This window comes from Ambystoma mexicanum, chromosome 12, assembly GCF_040938575.1.
Source record: "Ambystoma mexicanum isolate Mex_15411 chromosome 12, UKY_AmexF1_1, whole genome shotgun sequence".
Lineage (NCBI taxonomy): Eukaryota > Metazoa > Chordata > Amphibia > Caudata > Ambystomatidae > Ambystoma > Ambystoma mexicanum.
This window is the reverse complement of record NC_090936.1, coordinates 1105290549-1105305195: the sequence shown is the minus strand read 5'-3', so window position 1 is coordinate 1105305195 and position 14647 is coordinate 1105290549.

Sequence of the window (14647 nt, the reverse complement as noted above, 5' to 3'; positions counted from 1 at the left end):
TTGTGGCACCAGACCTGGCTGACTCCATGGCTGACTTCCAGGTCAGCAGGGCTACGACACGTGCGCTGGTGCACGTTGATGCCATCATGCCACGTGGATCTGGGGCAGCAAGGTCATCTGCTGCACCAAGGAGGCAGGGCGGAGAGGCTGCAGGGGCAGCTGCGGCTCCATCCACCCCAGCCCTCACACACCCAGCCAGGACAGTGTCGGTCCTAGTCCATGCTGCTGACATTCCCCCTGACACCATCACACTAGAGCCAATGCCTGCACCAACTCCCATGCTGAGTGTGCAATCCCACACTCCTGATACAGAGTCCACCAGGTCTCCTGCCCCTAGTGTCCAGAGCGGCGCAGGACACTCAGGATCACCACCACCTTCCAAGCGGAAGAGGAAGAGTGCTCGTCCGGCACAGGCTGATGCCCCAGACACGGCTACACAGTCCGGCCCGTCCAGGAAGCCCAGCTTCACGGATGACGAACTGAATGCACTTGTCGAGTATGTGTCCGGACATGACAACGAGATGGTCATTGTTGCAGGATCCAAGACCACACCTGCACAACGCCAGGCACACTGGCAGACCGTTGCGGACATCGTAAGTGCCCTTGGAATCGTGAGGCGCACAGCCAATGATTGCTATAAGCGCTGGAATGACCTAAAGCGCAGGGCAAAGAGTAAGCTGGCCTCAAGTCATGCCGCAACTCTAGTGACTGGAGGTGGGTCTCCAGTAGTAGACATGGAACTCACTCCACATGAGTCAGTCGCTGGGACCTACGTCACGGAGGAACAGATCCAAGGCGTGGGAGATCTGGCTGATTACGAGGCATTGTCCGGTGAGTGCACATGCATGTGTGTGTCATACATGTGCATGGTGTGTGTGTGAGGGCTTCTGTTTGTGTGCCAGGTGAGAGTGTGTGCGCCTGAGTCGAATGGGTCAGCCATGTGCTTCATGCAATACTTCCTGCGCAGCTGCATTTGGCCATAGCAGTATCCCTTCTGCCAACAGTAGACATCTAGCCCAACTGCACGCCAGTTGCCCTTGAAGTGTCACCTTGCCACAACATATTTGCTTATTTTTCACTGTTCATTCAGTCAGTTTGTTTGCATTCCACCACTTTCACTAGGCATGTCGCTGTCCACTAGTCACATGTCTGACATGGGTATGGTAAAGTGGAGTGACTTTGTTACCTGGATATCATTTGTACACACATGTCCCCGTGCAATTGGACCATTTCAGACTGGCAGCTCCAGGTGAAAAATCTGACCTGTTAGAATTAGAAAAGCAATTACATGCGGGAACTGGACTGAATGAATAGGTGCTGCCCTCCTCTCCATCTTCACTCAATAGCAATGGTACATGCCATCTGTGTGATGGCATGTGTGTTTCAGCTGGCAATCAAAGGCCAATGTGTGATGCCACTGCCAGGCAGCATGCAGAAAATGTGTTCATCTTCCATCTTGGTGTCATCAGTGTGTACCATTTGCCTGCACTTCATACGCAGTGAGGGTGCATGCATGGGAGGGTTTTAGTCATGTGGGACATGTGTCAATCAAGTACTGGTTCTCTTGCTTCTCAGCCCTCATTGTGTGCCATGGTGCTAATGCCTGTTTCCATTTCTTTGTTTTCATGTCTTTGCAGGGGAAGACGCACCTGATACTGCTGGGGTTGTGGAGATGGTGCAGACCCAGGAGGGGTCCGAGGGCCGACCAACCACCAGTGAGGGACGTGGTGTGGTGGTGGGGGAGAACCCACAAGTGCTGCAGGTCGTGCTCTCAAGGGGTGTCTCTGGCTGCACCTCCCCCGAGCTGTACTCAGGTGTTGATTCGGATGAGACCTACGTGCCGTCGCAGGTGAGTGTTCCAGGGAGGGATTCTGTTCTGTCTCACCCACCTGCACCAGGGTCAGAACCCTCCATGGGGATGTCAGTGTTGGCAGCTACGCCTTCGGTGGTTACGGATGCAGAGTCACACTCCGCGACATCTGATCCTGTTCCTAGGCCAGCAGATCAGAGGAGGAATTCAGTCCTGCAGCCTCAGGCAGTGCCGTGACAGCAAGACGCAGTTCGCCTTGCCCCAGACAGGTGTGGTGCCCGCCGACGTGGTGGCCGTACGCCACCCGGCAATACCGCATGGGAGCAATCCATTTACGGTATGGCAACCCAACAGGCTGCATCATCCGAGATGATGGCTCAGGCCATGGATAGGGTGGCCACTTCCATTGTCCCCCCAGAAAGGCTGATGGAGCGACTAGAGCAGGCAACCGACTCCATCTGCCAGTCACACAGGGAGGACATGTTGGGGTCCAACAGGGACAGGCGGGCGGCACTGGCGACTCTGCAGGAGGCCATCTCCATTGAGTCCCAGGGCCACAGGGAAGCCCTGAGGCAGGAGCTCCTTCACCTCAGGACGACTCTTGTTGAGCTTGAGGCTTCAACACACCAAAGGACAGAACAGCAGCTGGAGCGTCTCACCCGTACGCTCTCAGCTGAGATGCAGGCAACGAGGGCGGAGGTCCGGGCATCCCGTGAGTTGTTGCATGGGGACCTCTGCACACTCATCCTCCAGAACCAGACCTACCACACCCGCATGCTTGCAGCCATGGAGGAGCAGACAAGGGCCTTGCGTGGGCTGCCTCCCATAGTGCAACCACCTCCGGATGCAGCTGCACAGGGTGATAATAGCGACAGCAGTGATACTCCCACAATAGGGTAGCCGTGTGGGCCATGAGCCCATGGAGGTGTTTTATCTTCCCAGGATCCACGCAGGTGGGTTCTGGTGTGCATCCTGTCCTCGGACCTCCTGGGTGGCCTCCCCAACCCCCCCGGGCCCATCAATGGCCATTTTTGATTGTTTCTTATTTTTATTTTTATTTTTATTTCTTTTATTCCCAATTTTTTTGGGACGATCTGTTGGCTTCCGTGGTTCCTGTGGGCATACGCTGCATTGTGGCTGGGCACATGCAGGCTTGTAATGTATTTGGTTCAGATGCTTGGGTTTGAGTCACACACACCCCTCCTGCTTCCCGTTTCCATGGGCTTGCAAAGGGTGTGCCCAAGTGACAGTGAATTACACAGTGACGTTGGACTCCCATGAGCTGTGTGGGCAGTCTGTAGTCAATACTGTGTATACATTCCTAGTGCATATTGCTGTTGTGTTGTACACTGCATGTTGCATTGATGTGTAACTCTTCTTCTGTGTCTACCTCCCAATTTGCAGGTCCCTTCCTCATGTCCACACAAGGACCTCTAGTCTGGAGATGGGGTCCATGTTGGCAGCAGTGCACCTACAACTCTACATGGCGACAACACTGCACAGTTGGTAGTGGTGGGAGTGCAGGCATTTCCAGGTGGTGAGACTACTAATATGTAACATTTGTGATGTCATGTTAATGGTAGTACGTGCTCAAGTATGTTGTTGGTCCGGCATTGCTGTGAGAATTTCAGGTGTTGCAGGTTTCTAATAGTGCCACTGTACATAGTGAGACTGATGTCATGTTGTGGGGATTACTTTGTTTACCTGCAATTAGCATGACATGGCACGGTGTGTCGTGTGGCGGTGCTGGGGTTGGGTTGGCTGACATGGCACTGTCCTCTTGTTGCATTTTGCAAGTGGGTATTCATTTTAGCTGCTTCAATGTGTAACTTCACAAAACTGCATTGGTGGTGTCTGTGTGGGTAGGGATGCACACATTGTGACACTTCAAGGTGAACAATCTCAGGCTGACATGGTATTCCCGGTTCATTCTCCAGACATTCAGGATCAGTGTCAGGTTGAGTCATCATTGATTGTCAGATGGAATGTGCCAGGGCAGTGTGCACTCCACAGGGGTGTAATTTCTATGTGAAGTAATTAGCCACTAGCTGTGTACGGGCTGCCTCCCGCCGTGCCCTTTCCCCTCCCATGCGCAGCGGCTGTGCATGTGGTTGGGGATGTGGGGCCACCACCATGTCCACGGCCAGGCCCCGGCGTGTTGCAACATTGTGCAGGACACATGCTGCCACTATGATCCTGCACACTACTGGGGGAGCGTATAACAGCTGCCCGCCAGAACGGTCAAGGGAGCGAAAGCGTGACTTTAGCACTCCGAATGTGCGCTCCACTATGCCCCTGGTTGTAATGTGGGCTGTGTTATATCTTACCTGGGGTGGCGTGGTGGGGTTCCGAATTGGCGTCATCATGTGTGGGCTGAGAGGGTAGGCACTGTCCCCTGTGGAGGTGGTGATTGGTATCATTGGTGGGGTTGTGACCTTGCTCAGTATCCAACATGCATGCATGTGCAGTGGCATACATACTCACCAAGCAGCCATGTATCGCCATGCCGCCCAGCTTCTAGGTCCCGGCTTAGGGTGGACATTCGGTAAATGAAGCTGTCGTGGGTGGAGCCGGGATAGTTGGCATATACTGAGGTGATGATTCCCTTGGCATTACATGCTACCTGCACGTTGATGGAATGCCAGTGCTTGCGGTTCCTATAGATGTGCTCAGATGCCCTGGGGGGACGTAGAGCCACATGGGTGCAGTCAATGGCACCTAGCACTTTGGGGAATCGTGCCACAGCGTAAAAATCCAGGGCGGCAGCATGCCTTTCTGCAGGTGTTCTGGGCAGGTATATGTGCCTGCGGACTGATGGGCGTGCAGTGATGATGTTCAAGACCTGGTGTAGGCAGCGTGACTGGGTGGCCTGTGACACCCCACCCACTATGGCATTTGTCCGCTGAAATGATCCAGTGGCTAAGAAGTGCAGTACATTGAGGACCTTCTCCAGGGGGCTGAGTGCTTGGGAGCACAGGGTGGGTGATGTGAGGTCATCCTCCCACTCACTCACCAGGTCCAGTATAATGTGTGGTGGAAACCTGTACCTCCCATACACCTGGTCATCAGGCATCCCGAAAAGGCTGGTTCTGGGTGTGAATATTCTGGCCCTGACTATCCTCCTCCTCCTCCTTTGGTAGCCCACTGCCACTGCTGCTAGGAACGGTATGTTCATCCTGGCGTCTGAGCTTGTTATTGTTAAAGTCCGCAAATATATGCTTTGCGCGTGTTCTAGGCGAGCGTGTGACCCGCGCACCCCTGGAATCCAGTTCCCAGTCCAATAGCGTGTGGAAATTCACACGCACCACGGGATACGGCGTGTGACCCGCGCACCCCTGGAATCCAGTTCCCAGTCCAATAGCGTGTGGAAATTCACACGCACCACGGGATACAGGTTCCCTGACGTACTTGCGTGTGTAAGTGCCCGCGCACCCATTAAATACACGTACATAGGCCAATCGCGTGTACGCGCACTTTTGTCCAATTACACGCGATGACACTCTGACGTGCAGTATTTCCACGTGTGCCCCGTCATCACGTGCTGAGTGGGGAACACCCGTGCGGGTCACGTCACAGACGCGCTTACGCGCTGAGGGACTCTGGTCCAATAGAATCGCGTATGCGTGCTGACGCGCTTACGCGCTAAGGGCCTTTCCTCGGATTTCACGCTGACGTGCAGGATTTTCACGTGCCAAATCACTCCGTATCAAGCTGGCCACGCGAAAACACACGGAAGACCACGCTCCTGCCCAGAAGGCCGAGTTACTGCCCCCCAGTGCCCCAAGCAGCCTCCCACGTGCCATCTGCTGCTGCCTGCCTGCCTGCCTGCCTGCTGCCACCGTGCCCTGCCATTTGGTGCCTGCACATCAGCCATCTGCAGGGGTCCAGTTGCTGTGTCCACCCCTGCTGGAACTGAAGACTCCCGACTGGGATTACATCGCTCCACAGCCCAGCCCCAGGACCCAGTTGCCCACCCACACCTGCCTCTGGGGTTGCCATGTCGGGCACTTCCACATCTGGCACCAGTGGCAACCCCAGGCCAGAGGGGCAGAGGGGCACCAGCTTCACTGTCACCGAAGTTGGTGTCCTGGTGGAGCATGTCCTGGGGCAGTATGATGCCCTCTTTGGATCGTCCCACGCCAGCAAGGAAGGACGGCAGAGGATCTGGGCCGACTGTGTGGTTGCCATCAACGCGGAGGGGGTGGCAACCCGCGACGTCCTGAAGATCAAGAAGCGCTGGGAGGACTTGAGGTCCAGGACCCTTGTGAAGGCCCGGCGCCTCGTGGAGGGGGGCCGGGGCCGCATGAGTTCCATCCAGATGAGGGTCCTGGAACGCGTACGCGCAGCGCTCCACGCCCAGATCCTTGAGAGGGAGGCCCGTCTGGAGTTGAGCGGTAAGTGTCCAAGCATTACTGTGTGAGACAGGGCATGTTGCGGTGTGCTGGTTCTATGATACTTGCCTGTATGTGTGCCATAGGCCATGTATGCATGTATGTGTGCAGGGACATCATGGTAATGCATGTGCGACCAGTGATGTGTGATCCACATGGTTGTTGCATGTGTTGAAATGCCGCATGGGGAGCCCTATGCAGATTTTGAACATGAGAGCATGCCAGTCTCTGTACCTGGACATGGGTGGGGGTGAGGGATGGGTGCTGATGCCAGGTACATATATGGTAGCCATGTCTGTGTGCCTGACCTGCGTGTCTGTGACTTGTGCATGCCATGGATGCATGACACATGTGTGTGACAATGCACAGATTCAGTGAAGCAGCCAAATTACCCTTGTATCCGCTGTGTTTGGTGTGTTTGGGGCCAGATGGATGTGACTGAGGTGAAGTGTGTGCATGTGATAGGCATGAGCCATGATGCATGTGAGTTACATATCATTGAATGTTTCAAGAGTCCATTGGACATGCATGGAAATGTCCATGGCATGCACCATGCCTGTTACTGTGTGTGTTTTGCCTGGACTGACCCATGTGTTGTGGAGGGACATGATGGAAGTGTACTTTGACAGTGGTGCTCATCTGCTATTGCTTCCTGTCTAGGGGACCATTGTACAGTGCCCTGATGCTTGTGTTCTTTGTCTCCCTCTACGCAGCGGCTAGTGAAGAAGAGGGCGGAGACGGCGCTGTGGAGCAAGGCGGCGGGGATGCCCCCACGGATGCAGCGGAAGGGGTGGGTGAGCCCCCACAGGGGCCTGCTACGGTGGGAGACGGTGAGGAGCCATCCAGGTTGGTGGTTTGCACAGAGGAGGAGGAGGCCGCCACTGGGGCACACATGGGGCCTGGTGGGGGCATCCTTGCTGGTGCAAGTGGTGCAGTCCAGGGCCAGGGGCAGGAGGCAGCACAGGTCACCGTGGAGGGGCCTGTGCATGTCGCTGTCCCTGACCCTGTGAGTGCACCACCATGCACCAGCAGGGATGCCCCGTCCCAGGCCTGTCTGCAGGTAGAGGGGATGTCCATGTCACCTGACTCCCCTCCACCTGCGGACGTGGGAACCCCTGGCCGTGCGGAGAAGGTCCTGATTGGGGTCGCGATGCGCACGGCTGTGATTCGTGATGCCGTGCGTGCTTCCCGGGAGGAGCACGCAGGTCATCACGATGTGCACCGTGCCGACGTGGCCCAATTGGGATCGGCCATGTTCGGGGGTTTCCTGCATGTGTTGGCCAATGTGGCGGCCCTCTCCTCCTCTGTGCAGGCTATCCACCAGTCGTTCCCCTTGCCGTCTTCCAGCCCAGATGCCACCAGGGCCCCCTATGGACCTGCCCCGACCAATGCAGCCAGCTCGGTGGGGATCCCATCCCTGCCACAGTTGTGAGTCGGAGGTCCAGCAGGGGTGGACAACACAGCAACTGGACCCCAGCAGATGGAAGATGTGACAGCATCATCAGGCAGGGCACGTGCACGACGGCGTCGGTGGTTTCCATCAGCCTGGATGCCGTCGTGCTGGCAGAGGCAGTGGCGTCGGAGGCAGCAGCGGGCTCGACGTGGGAGGCATCATGGCTCGGGGCCATCAAGATCAGAGGGGCAGGCATCGGCCGGAGGGCAGGGCAACCCTGGGATGGTGGTGTCTTCCGTGTGGGAGCAGTTGGTCCAGCGGATAGGTGCGGAGCGGCAGCGGGCGGAAGAGGAGCGGCTCGCCATGGTCAGGGCGGAGTTCTCCATGCGTCGGGCGTTGAGGCGGGCTGAGTGCCTCGAGGAAGCTCGCAGGGAGTTTGAGCTGAACATGGGGTTATCCCTGCGAGACCTCGGGGCCAGGACAGAGTCCCGCCTCCAGGACATCGACATGGAGTTCGATGATGCCCTGGCCAGCAACATCAACAAATGAGCCGCAGGACTTGCCCGCTGCCTTTGTATATAGTTAGTTAGTGTTAGGTTTCCTTTATTTGTTTTTATTATTTTGGACCGCTCGGACAATGGCCACTTTTTTGTATATATTTTTTTCATTAGGTAGTAGTAGGTTTCCTTTATGGTGTTGGGCTCATGGACCCTGGTACATTCCTGTATTTAGTTTGTTTTTTGAAGGAAAATTTTCTTTTTTTCATTATTGTGTTCACCATGTGGAAATGGTTTTTCATTCTTTTGCTTCTACTTGATATTGCTTTGGTCAACATTTGTTTTTGTATTCCTTTTTCGTTTTTTGATTTTTACTTTTGTTCTCCAACATGGACCATTTATTTTATCATCCACATAGTTGTATGTTTGATTTGTTTACTTATTTTTAATCTTTAATACATTTTTTATTTTTACTTCCACTTGTCTTATTTTGTCTTTGGTTTCATACATGTCATGATATGGGTTTTGACATTCACTTGCAGCCATTGTGTATGTGTGTGTGACGGACATGTGTTCATTTACATACTTGCCATTGGGGTTGTGTCATGTAATTGCATTCACTATGTGGGTGGATGCAATCCTTGCCTGGGTGTTTGTGCTGGGTATGCTGCCCATTACTGCCATGATTGTGTATCGTCAGGACCTGGGGGCAGGGGGACATGGGTGGGGGCCTGGTGGAGGGTGACCCTGCACTGCTGGGGTGTGGGGGTGGTGGGTGACATGAGTGGGGGCCTGGTGGAGGCTGCCCCTGCACTGCTCGGGTGTGGGGGTGGTGGGAGACATGAGTGGGGGCCTGGTGGAGGGTGCCCCTGGTGGCTGGGGTGTGGGGGTGGTGGGAGACATGAGTGGGGGCCTGGTGGAGGGTGCCCCTGGTGGCTGGGGTGTGGGGGTGGTGGGAGACATGAGTGGGGGCCTGGTGGAGGGTGACCCTGCACTGCTGGGGTGTGGGGGTGGTGGGAGACATGAGTGGGGGCCTGGTGGAGGGTGCCCCTGGTGGCTGGGGTGTGGGGGTGGTGGGTGACATGAGTGGGGGCCTGGTGGAGGGTGCCCCTGCACTGCTGGGGTGTGGGGGTGGTGGGAGACATGAGTGGGGGCCTGGTGGAGGGTGCCCCTGGTGGCTGATGGGTTGGGGGTGGTGGGAGACATGAGTTGGACATGGGTGGGGCCTGCTGGCAGGTGCCCCACAGTGCTGGGGTGTGGGGGTGGTGGGTGACATGAGTGGGGGCCTGGTGGAGGGTGCCCCTGGTGGCTGGGGGGTGGGGGTGGTGGGAGACATGAGTTGGACATGGGTGGGGGCCTGCTGGCAGGTGCCCCACAGTGTGGGGTGTGGGGGTGGTGGGTGACATGAGTGGGGGCCTGGTGGAGGGTGCCCCTGGTGGCTGGGGGGTGGGGGTGGTGGGAGACATGAGTGGGGGCCTGGTTGACGGTGCCCCTGCACTGCTGGGGTGTGGGGGTGGTGGGAGACATGAGTGGGGGCCTGGTGGAGGGTGCCCCTGGTGGCTGGGGGGTGGGGGTGGTGGGTGACATGAGTGGGGGCCTGGTGGAGGGTGCCCCTGCACTGCTGGGGTGTGGGGGTGGTGGGAGACATGAGTGGGGGCCTGGTGGAGGGTGCCCCTGCACTGCTGGGGTGTGGGGGTGGTGGGAGACATGAGTGGGGGCCTGGTGGAGGGTGCCCCTGGTGGCTGGGATTGACATGAGTGGGGGCCTGGTGGAGGGTGCCCCTGCACTGCTGGGGTGTGGGGGTGGTGGGATACATGAGTGGGGGCCTGGTGGAGGGTGCCCCTGGTGGCTGGGGGGTGGGGGTGGTGGGAGACATGAGTGGGGGCCTGGTTGACGGTGCCCCTGCACTGCTGGGGTGTGGGGGTGGTGGGAGACATGAGTGGGGGCCTGGTGGAAGGTGCCCCTGGTGGCTGGGGTGTGGGGGTGGTGGGAGACATGAGTGGGGGCCTGGTGGAGGGTGCCCCTGGTGGCTGGGGGGTGGGGGTGGTGGGAGACATGAGTGGGGGCCTGGTGGAGGGTGCCCCTGGTGGCTGGGGTGTGGGGGTGGTGGGAGACATGCGTTGGACATGGGTGGGGGCCTGCTGGCAGGTGCCCCACAGTGCTGGGGGGTGGGGGTGGTGGGTGACATGAGTGGGGGCCTGGTGGAGGGTGCCCCTGGTGGCTGGGGGGTGGGGGTGGTGGGTGACATGAGTGGGGGCCTGGTGGAGGCTGCCCCTGCACTGCTGGGGTGTGGGGGTGGTGGGAGACATGAGTGGGGGCCTGGTGGAGGGTGCCCCTGCACTGCTGGGGTGTGGGGGTGGTGGGAGACATGAGTGGGGGCCTGGTGGAGGGTGCCCCTGGTGGCTGGGGGGTGGGGGTGGTGGGTGACATGAGTGGGGGCCTGGTGGAGGGTGCCCCTGCACTGCTGGGGTGTGGGGGTGGTGGGAGACATGAGTGGGGGCCTGGTGGAGGGTGCCCCTGGTGGCTGGGGGGTGGGGGTGGTGGGAGACATGAGTTGGACATGGGTGGGGGCCTGCTGGCAGGTGCCCCACAGTGCTGGGGTGTGGGGGTGGTGGGTGACATGAGTGGGGGCCTGGTGGAGGGTGCCCCTGGTGGCTGGGGGGTGGGGGTGGTGGGTGACATGAGTGGGGGCCTGGTGGAGGGTGCCCCTGCACTGCTGGGGTGTGGGGGTGGTGGGAGACATGAGTGGGGGCCTGGTGGAGGGTGCCCCTGGTGGCTGGGGTGTGGGGGTGGTGGGAGACATGAGTGGGGGCCTGGTTGACGGTGCCCCTGCACTGCTGGGGTGTGGGGGTGGTGGGAGACATGAGTGGGGGCCTGGTGGAGGGTGCCCCTGGTGGCTGGGGGGTGGGGGTGGTGGGAGACATGAGTGTGGGCCTGGTTGACGGTGCCCCTGCACTGCTGGGGTGTGGGGGTGGTGGGAGGCATGAGTGGGGGCCTGGTGGAGGGTGCCCCTGGTGGCTGGGGTGTGGGGGTGGTGGGAGACATGAGTGGGGGCCTGGTGGAGGGTGCCCCTGGTGGCTGGGGGGTGGGGGTGGTGGGAGACATGAGTGGGGGCCTGGTGGAGGGTGCCCCTGGTGGCTGGGGGGTGGGGGTGGTGGGAGACATGAGTTGGACATGGGTGGGGGCCTGCTGGCAGGTGCCCCACAGTGCTGGGGTGTGGGGGTGGTGGGTGACATGAGTGGGGGCCTGGTGGAGGGTGCCCCTGGTGGCTGGGGGGTGGGGGTGGTGGGAGACATGAGTGTGGGCCTGGTTGACGGTGCCCCTGCACTGCTGGGGTGTGGGGGTGGTGGGAGACATGAGTGGGGGCCTGGTGGAGGGTGCCCCTGGTGGCTGGGGTGTGGGGGTGGTGGGAGACATGAGTGGGGGCCTGGTGGAGGGTGCCCCTGGTGGCTGGAGGGTGGGGGTGGTGGGAGACATGAGTGGGGGCCTGGTGGAGGGTGCCCCTGGTGGCTGGAGGGTGGGGGTGGTGGGAGACATGAGTTGGACATGGGTGGGGGCCTGCTGGCAGGTGCCCCACAGTGCTGGGGGGTGGGGGTGGTGGGTGACATGAGTGGGGGCCTGGTGGAGGCTGCCCCTGCACTGCTGGGGTGTGGGGGTGGTGGGAGACATGAGTGGGGGCCTGGTGGAGGGTGACCCTGCACTGCTGGGGTGTGGGGGTGGTGGGAGACATGAGTGGGGGCCTGGTGGAGGGTGACCCTGCACTGCTGGGGTGTGGGGGTGGTGGGAGACATGAGTGGGGGCCTGGTTGACGGTGCCCCTGCACTGCTGGGGTGTGGGGGTGGTGGGAGACATGAGTGGGGGCCTGGTGGAGGGTGCCCCTGGTGGCTGGGGTGTGGGGGTGGTGGGAGACATGAGTTGGACATGGGTGGGGGCCTGCTGGCAGGTGCCCCACAGAGCTGGGGTGTGGGGGTGGTGGGAGACATGAGTGGGGGCCTGGTGGAGGGTGCCCCTGGTGGCTGAGGTGTGGGGGTGGTGGGAGACATGAGTGGGGGCCTGGTGGAGGGTGCCCCTGGTGGCTGGGGTGTGGGGGTGGTGCGAGACATGAGTGGGGGCCTGGTGGAGGGTGCCCCTGGTGGCTGGGGGGTGGGGGTGGTGGGTGACATGAGTGGGGGCCTGGTGGAGGCTGCCCCTGCACTGCTGGGGTGTGGGGGTGGTGGGAGACATGAGTGGGGGCCTGGTGGAGGGTGCCCCTGCACTGCTGGGGTGTGGGGGTGGTGGGAGACATGAGTGGGGGCCTGGTGGAGGGTGCCCCTGGTGGCTGGGGGGTGGGGGTGGTGGGTGACATGAGTGGGGGCCTGGTGGAGGGTGCCCCTGCACTGCTGGGGTGTGGGGGTGGTGGGAGACATGAGTGGGGGCCTGGTGGAGGGTGCCCCTGGTGGCTGGGGTGTGGGGGTGGTGGGAGACATGAGTTGGACATGGGTGGGGGCCTGCTGGCAGGTGCCCCACAGTGCTGGGGGTGGGGTGCAAGGGGACATGAGTTGGTGTTCATTAGTTCAAGGAGACATGTGCCTTTGCTGGGGGGCATACCCATGTTGGGTGGGCTGCCTGCGGGACATGACCAGGGATGCAGGGTAGTCCCCTGTGGTGTGGGCTGCCTGCAGGGGCCGTGGAGGGTGTACAGGGTACACCTGGGAGGACCCACACTGTCAAATCACATGTGGAACTTCCCGCGCACCCCTGAAATACACGCGCCCAGGCTATTCGCGTGTGGAACTTCCCGCGCACCCCTGAAATACACGCGCCCAGGCTATTCGCGTGTGGAACTTCCCGCGCACCCCTGAAATACACGCACCCAGGCTATTCGCGTGTGGTACTCCCCGCGCACCCCTGAAATACACGCGCACCCAGGCTATTCGCGTGTGGAACTTCCCGCGCACCCCTGAAATACACGCGCCCAGGCTATTCGCGTGTGGAACTTCCCGCGCACCCCTGAAATACACGCACCCAGGCTATTCGTGTGTGGAACTCCCCGCGCACCCCTGAAATACACGCGCACCCAGGCTATTCGCGTGTGGAACTTCCCGCGCACCCCTGAAATACACGCGCCCAGGCTATTCGCGTGTGGAACTTCCCGCGCACCCCTGAAATACACGCACCCAGGCTATTCGCGTGTGGAACTCCACGCGCACCCCTGAAATACACGCGCACCCAGGCTATTCGCGTGTGGAACTTCCCGCGCACCCCTGAAATACACGCGCCCAGGCTATTCGCGTGTGGAACTTCCCGCGCACCCCTGAAATACAAGCACCCAGGCTATTCGCGTGTGGAACTTCCCGCGCACCCCTGAAATACACGCGCCCAGGCTATTCGCGTGTGGAACTTCCCGCGCACCCCTCAAATACACGCGCCCAGGCTATTCGCGTGTGGAACTTCCCGCGCACCCCTCAAATACACGCGCCCATGCTATTCGCGTGTGGAACTTCCCGCGCACCCCTCAAATACACGCGCCCAGGCTATTCGCGTGTGGAACTTCCCGCGCACCCCTGGAATACACGTAGCCTGCTCCCCCAGGCCCGATCGCGTGAGGAACTTCACGCGAACCCCTGTAATACACGTAGCCCGCTACCCCAGGCCCGATCGTGTGAGGAACTTCACGCGAACCCCTGTAATACACGTAGCCCGCTCCCCCAGGCCCGATCGCGTGTGAAACTTCACGCGAACCCCTGAAATACACGTAGCACGCTCCCCCAGGGCCGATCGCGTGAAGGACTTCACGCGAACCCCTGTAATACACGTAGCCCGCTCCCCCAGACCCGATCGCGTGTGAAACTTCACGCGAACCCCTGAAATACACATAGCACGCTCCCCCAGGCCCGATCGCGTGAGAAACTTCACGCGAACCCCTGAAATACACGTAGCACGCTCCCCCAGGGCCGATCGCGTGAAGGACTTCACGCGAACCCCTGTAATACACGTAGCCCGCTCCCCCAGACCCGATCGCGTGTGAAACTTCACGCGAACCCCTGAAATACACATAGCACGCTCCCCCAGGCCCGATCGCGTGAGAAACTTCACGCGAACCCCTGAAATACACGTAGCCCGCTCCCCCAGGCCCGATCGCGTGAATAACTTCACGCGAACCCCTGTGATGCACGTACCCTGCTGAAATCGCGTGTTAGACTTCCCGCGCACCCCGGTATACACGCACACGTATTTTTTGTCAGCGGGTGTCCGTGTTTGTGGGTACCCCTTTACACGTCATTTTTCCTGGAGGGCCTCAGTATGGGACATTCATCATGGCAGTATATAGGTGCTATTTGTTGGCGCACCTTTTGGCGCACATTTCTTACAGCCGCAGAGACGCTACCGCCTGCTTTCTTGTGGCGGTCGTGTTTGTGCCTGTGCGCTGGTTTGAGCGTGCGCTTTTTTCCCCTATTCTATTCCATGAATACGTGTTGTAGGCGAGCGTGTGGGCGTTCCGCGCATTTGTGCCCTGTACTTCCCCCGTGACGAACAGCGAATTTCGCTGTGGCCTGTGCGATTTTCGCTGTGACCT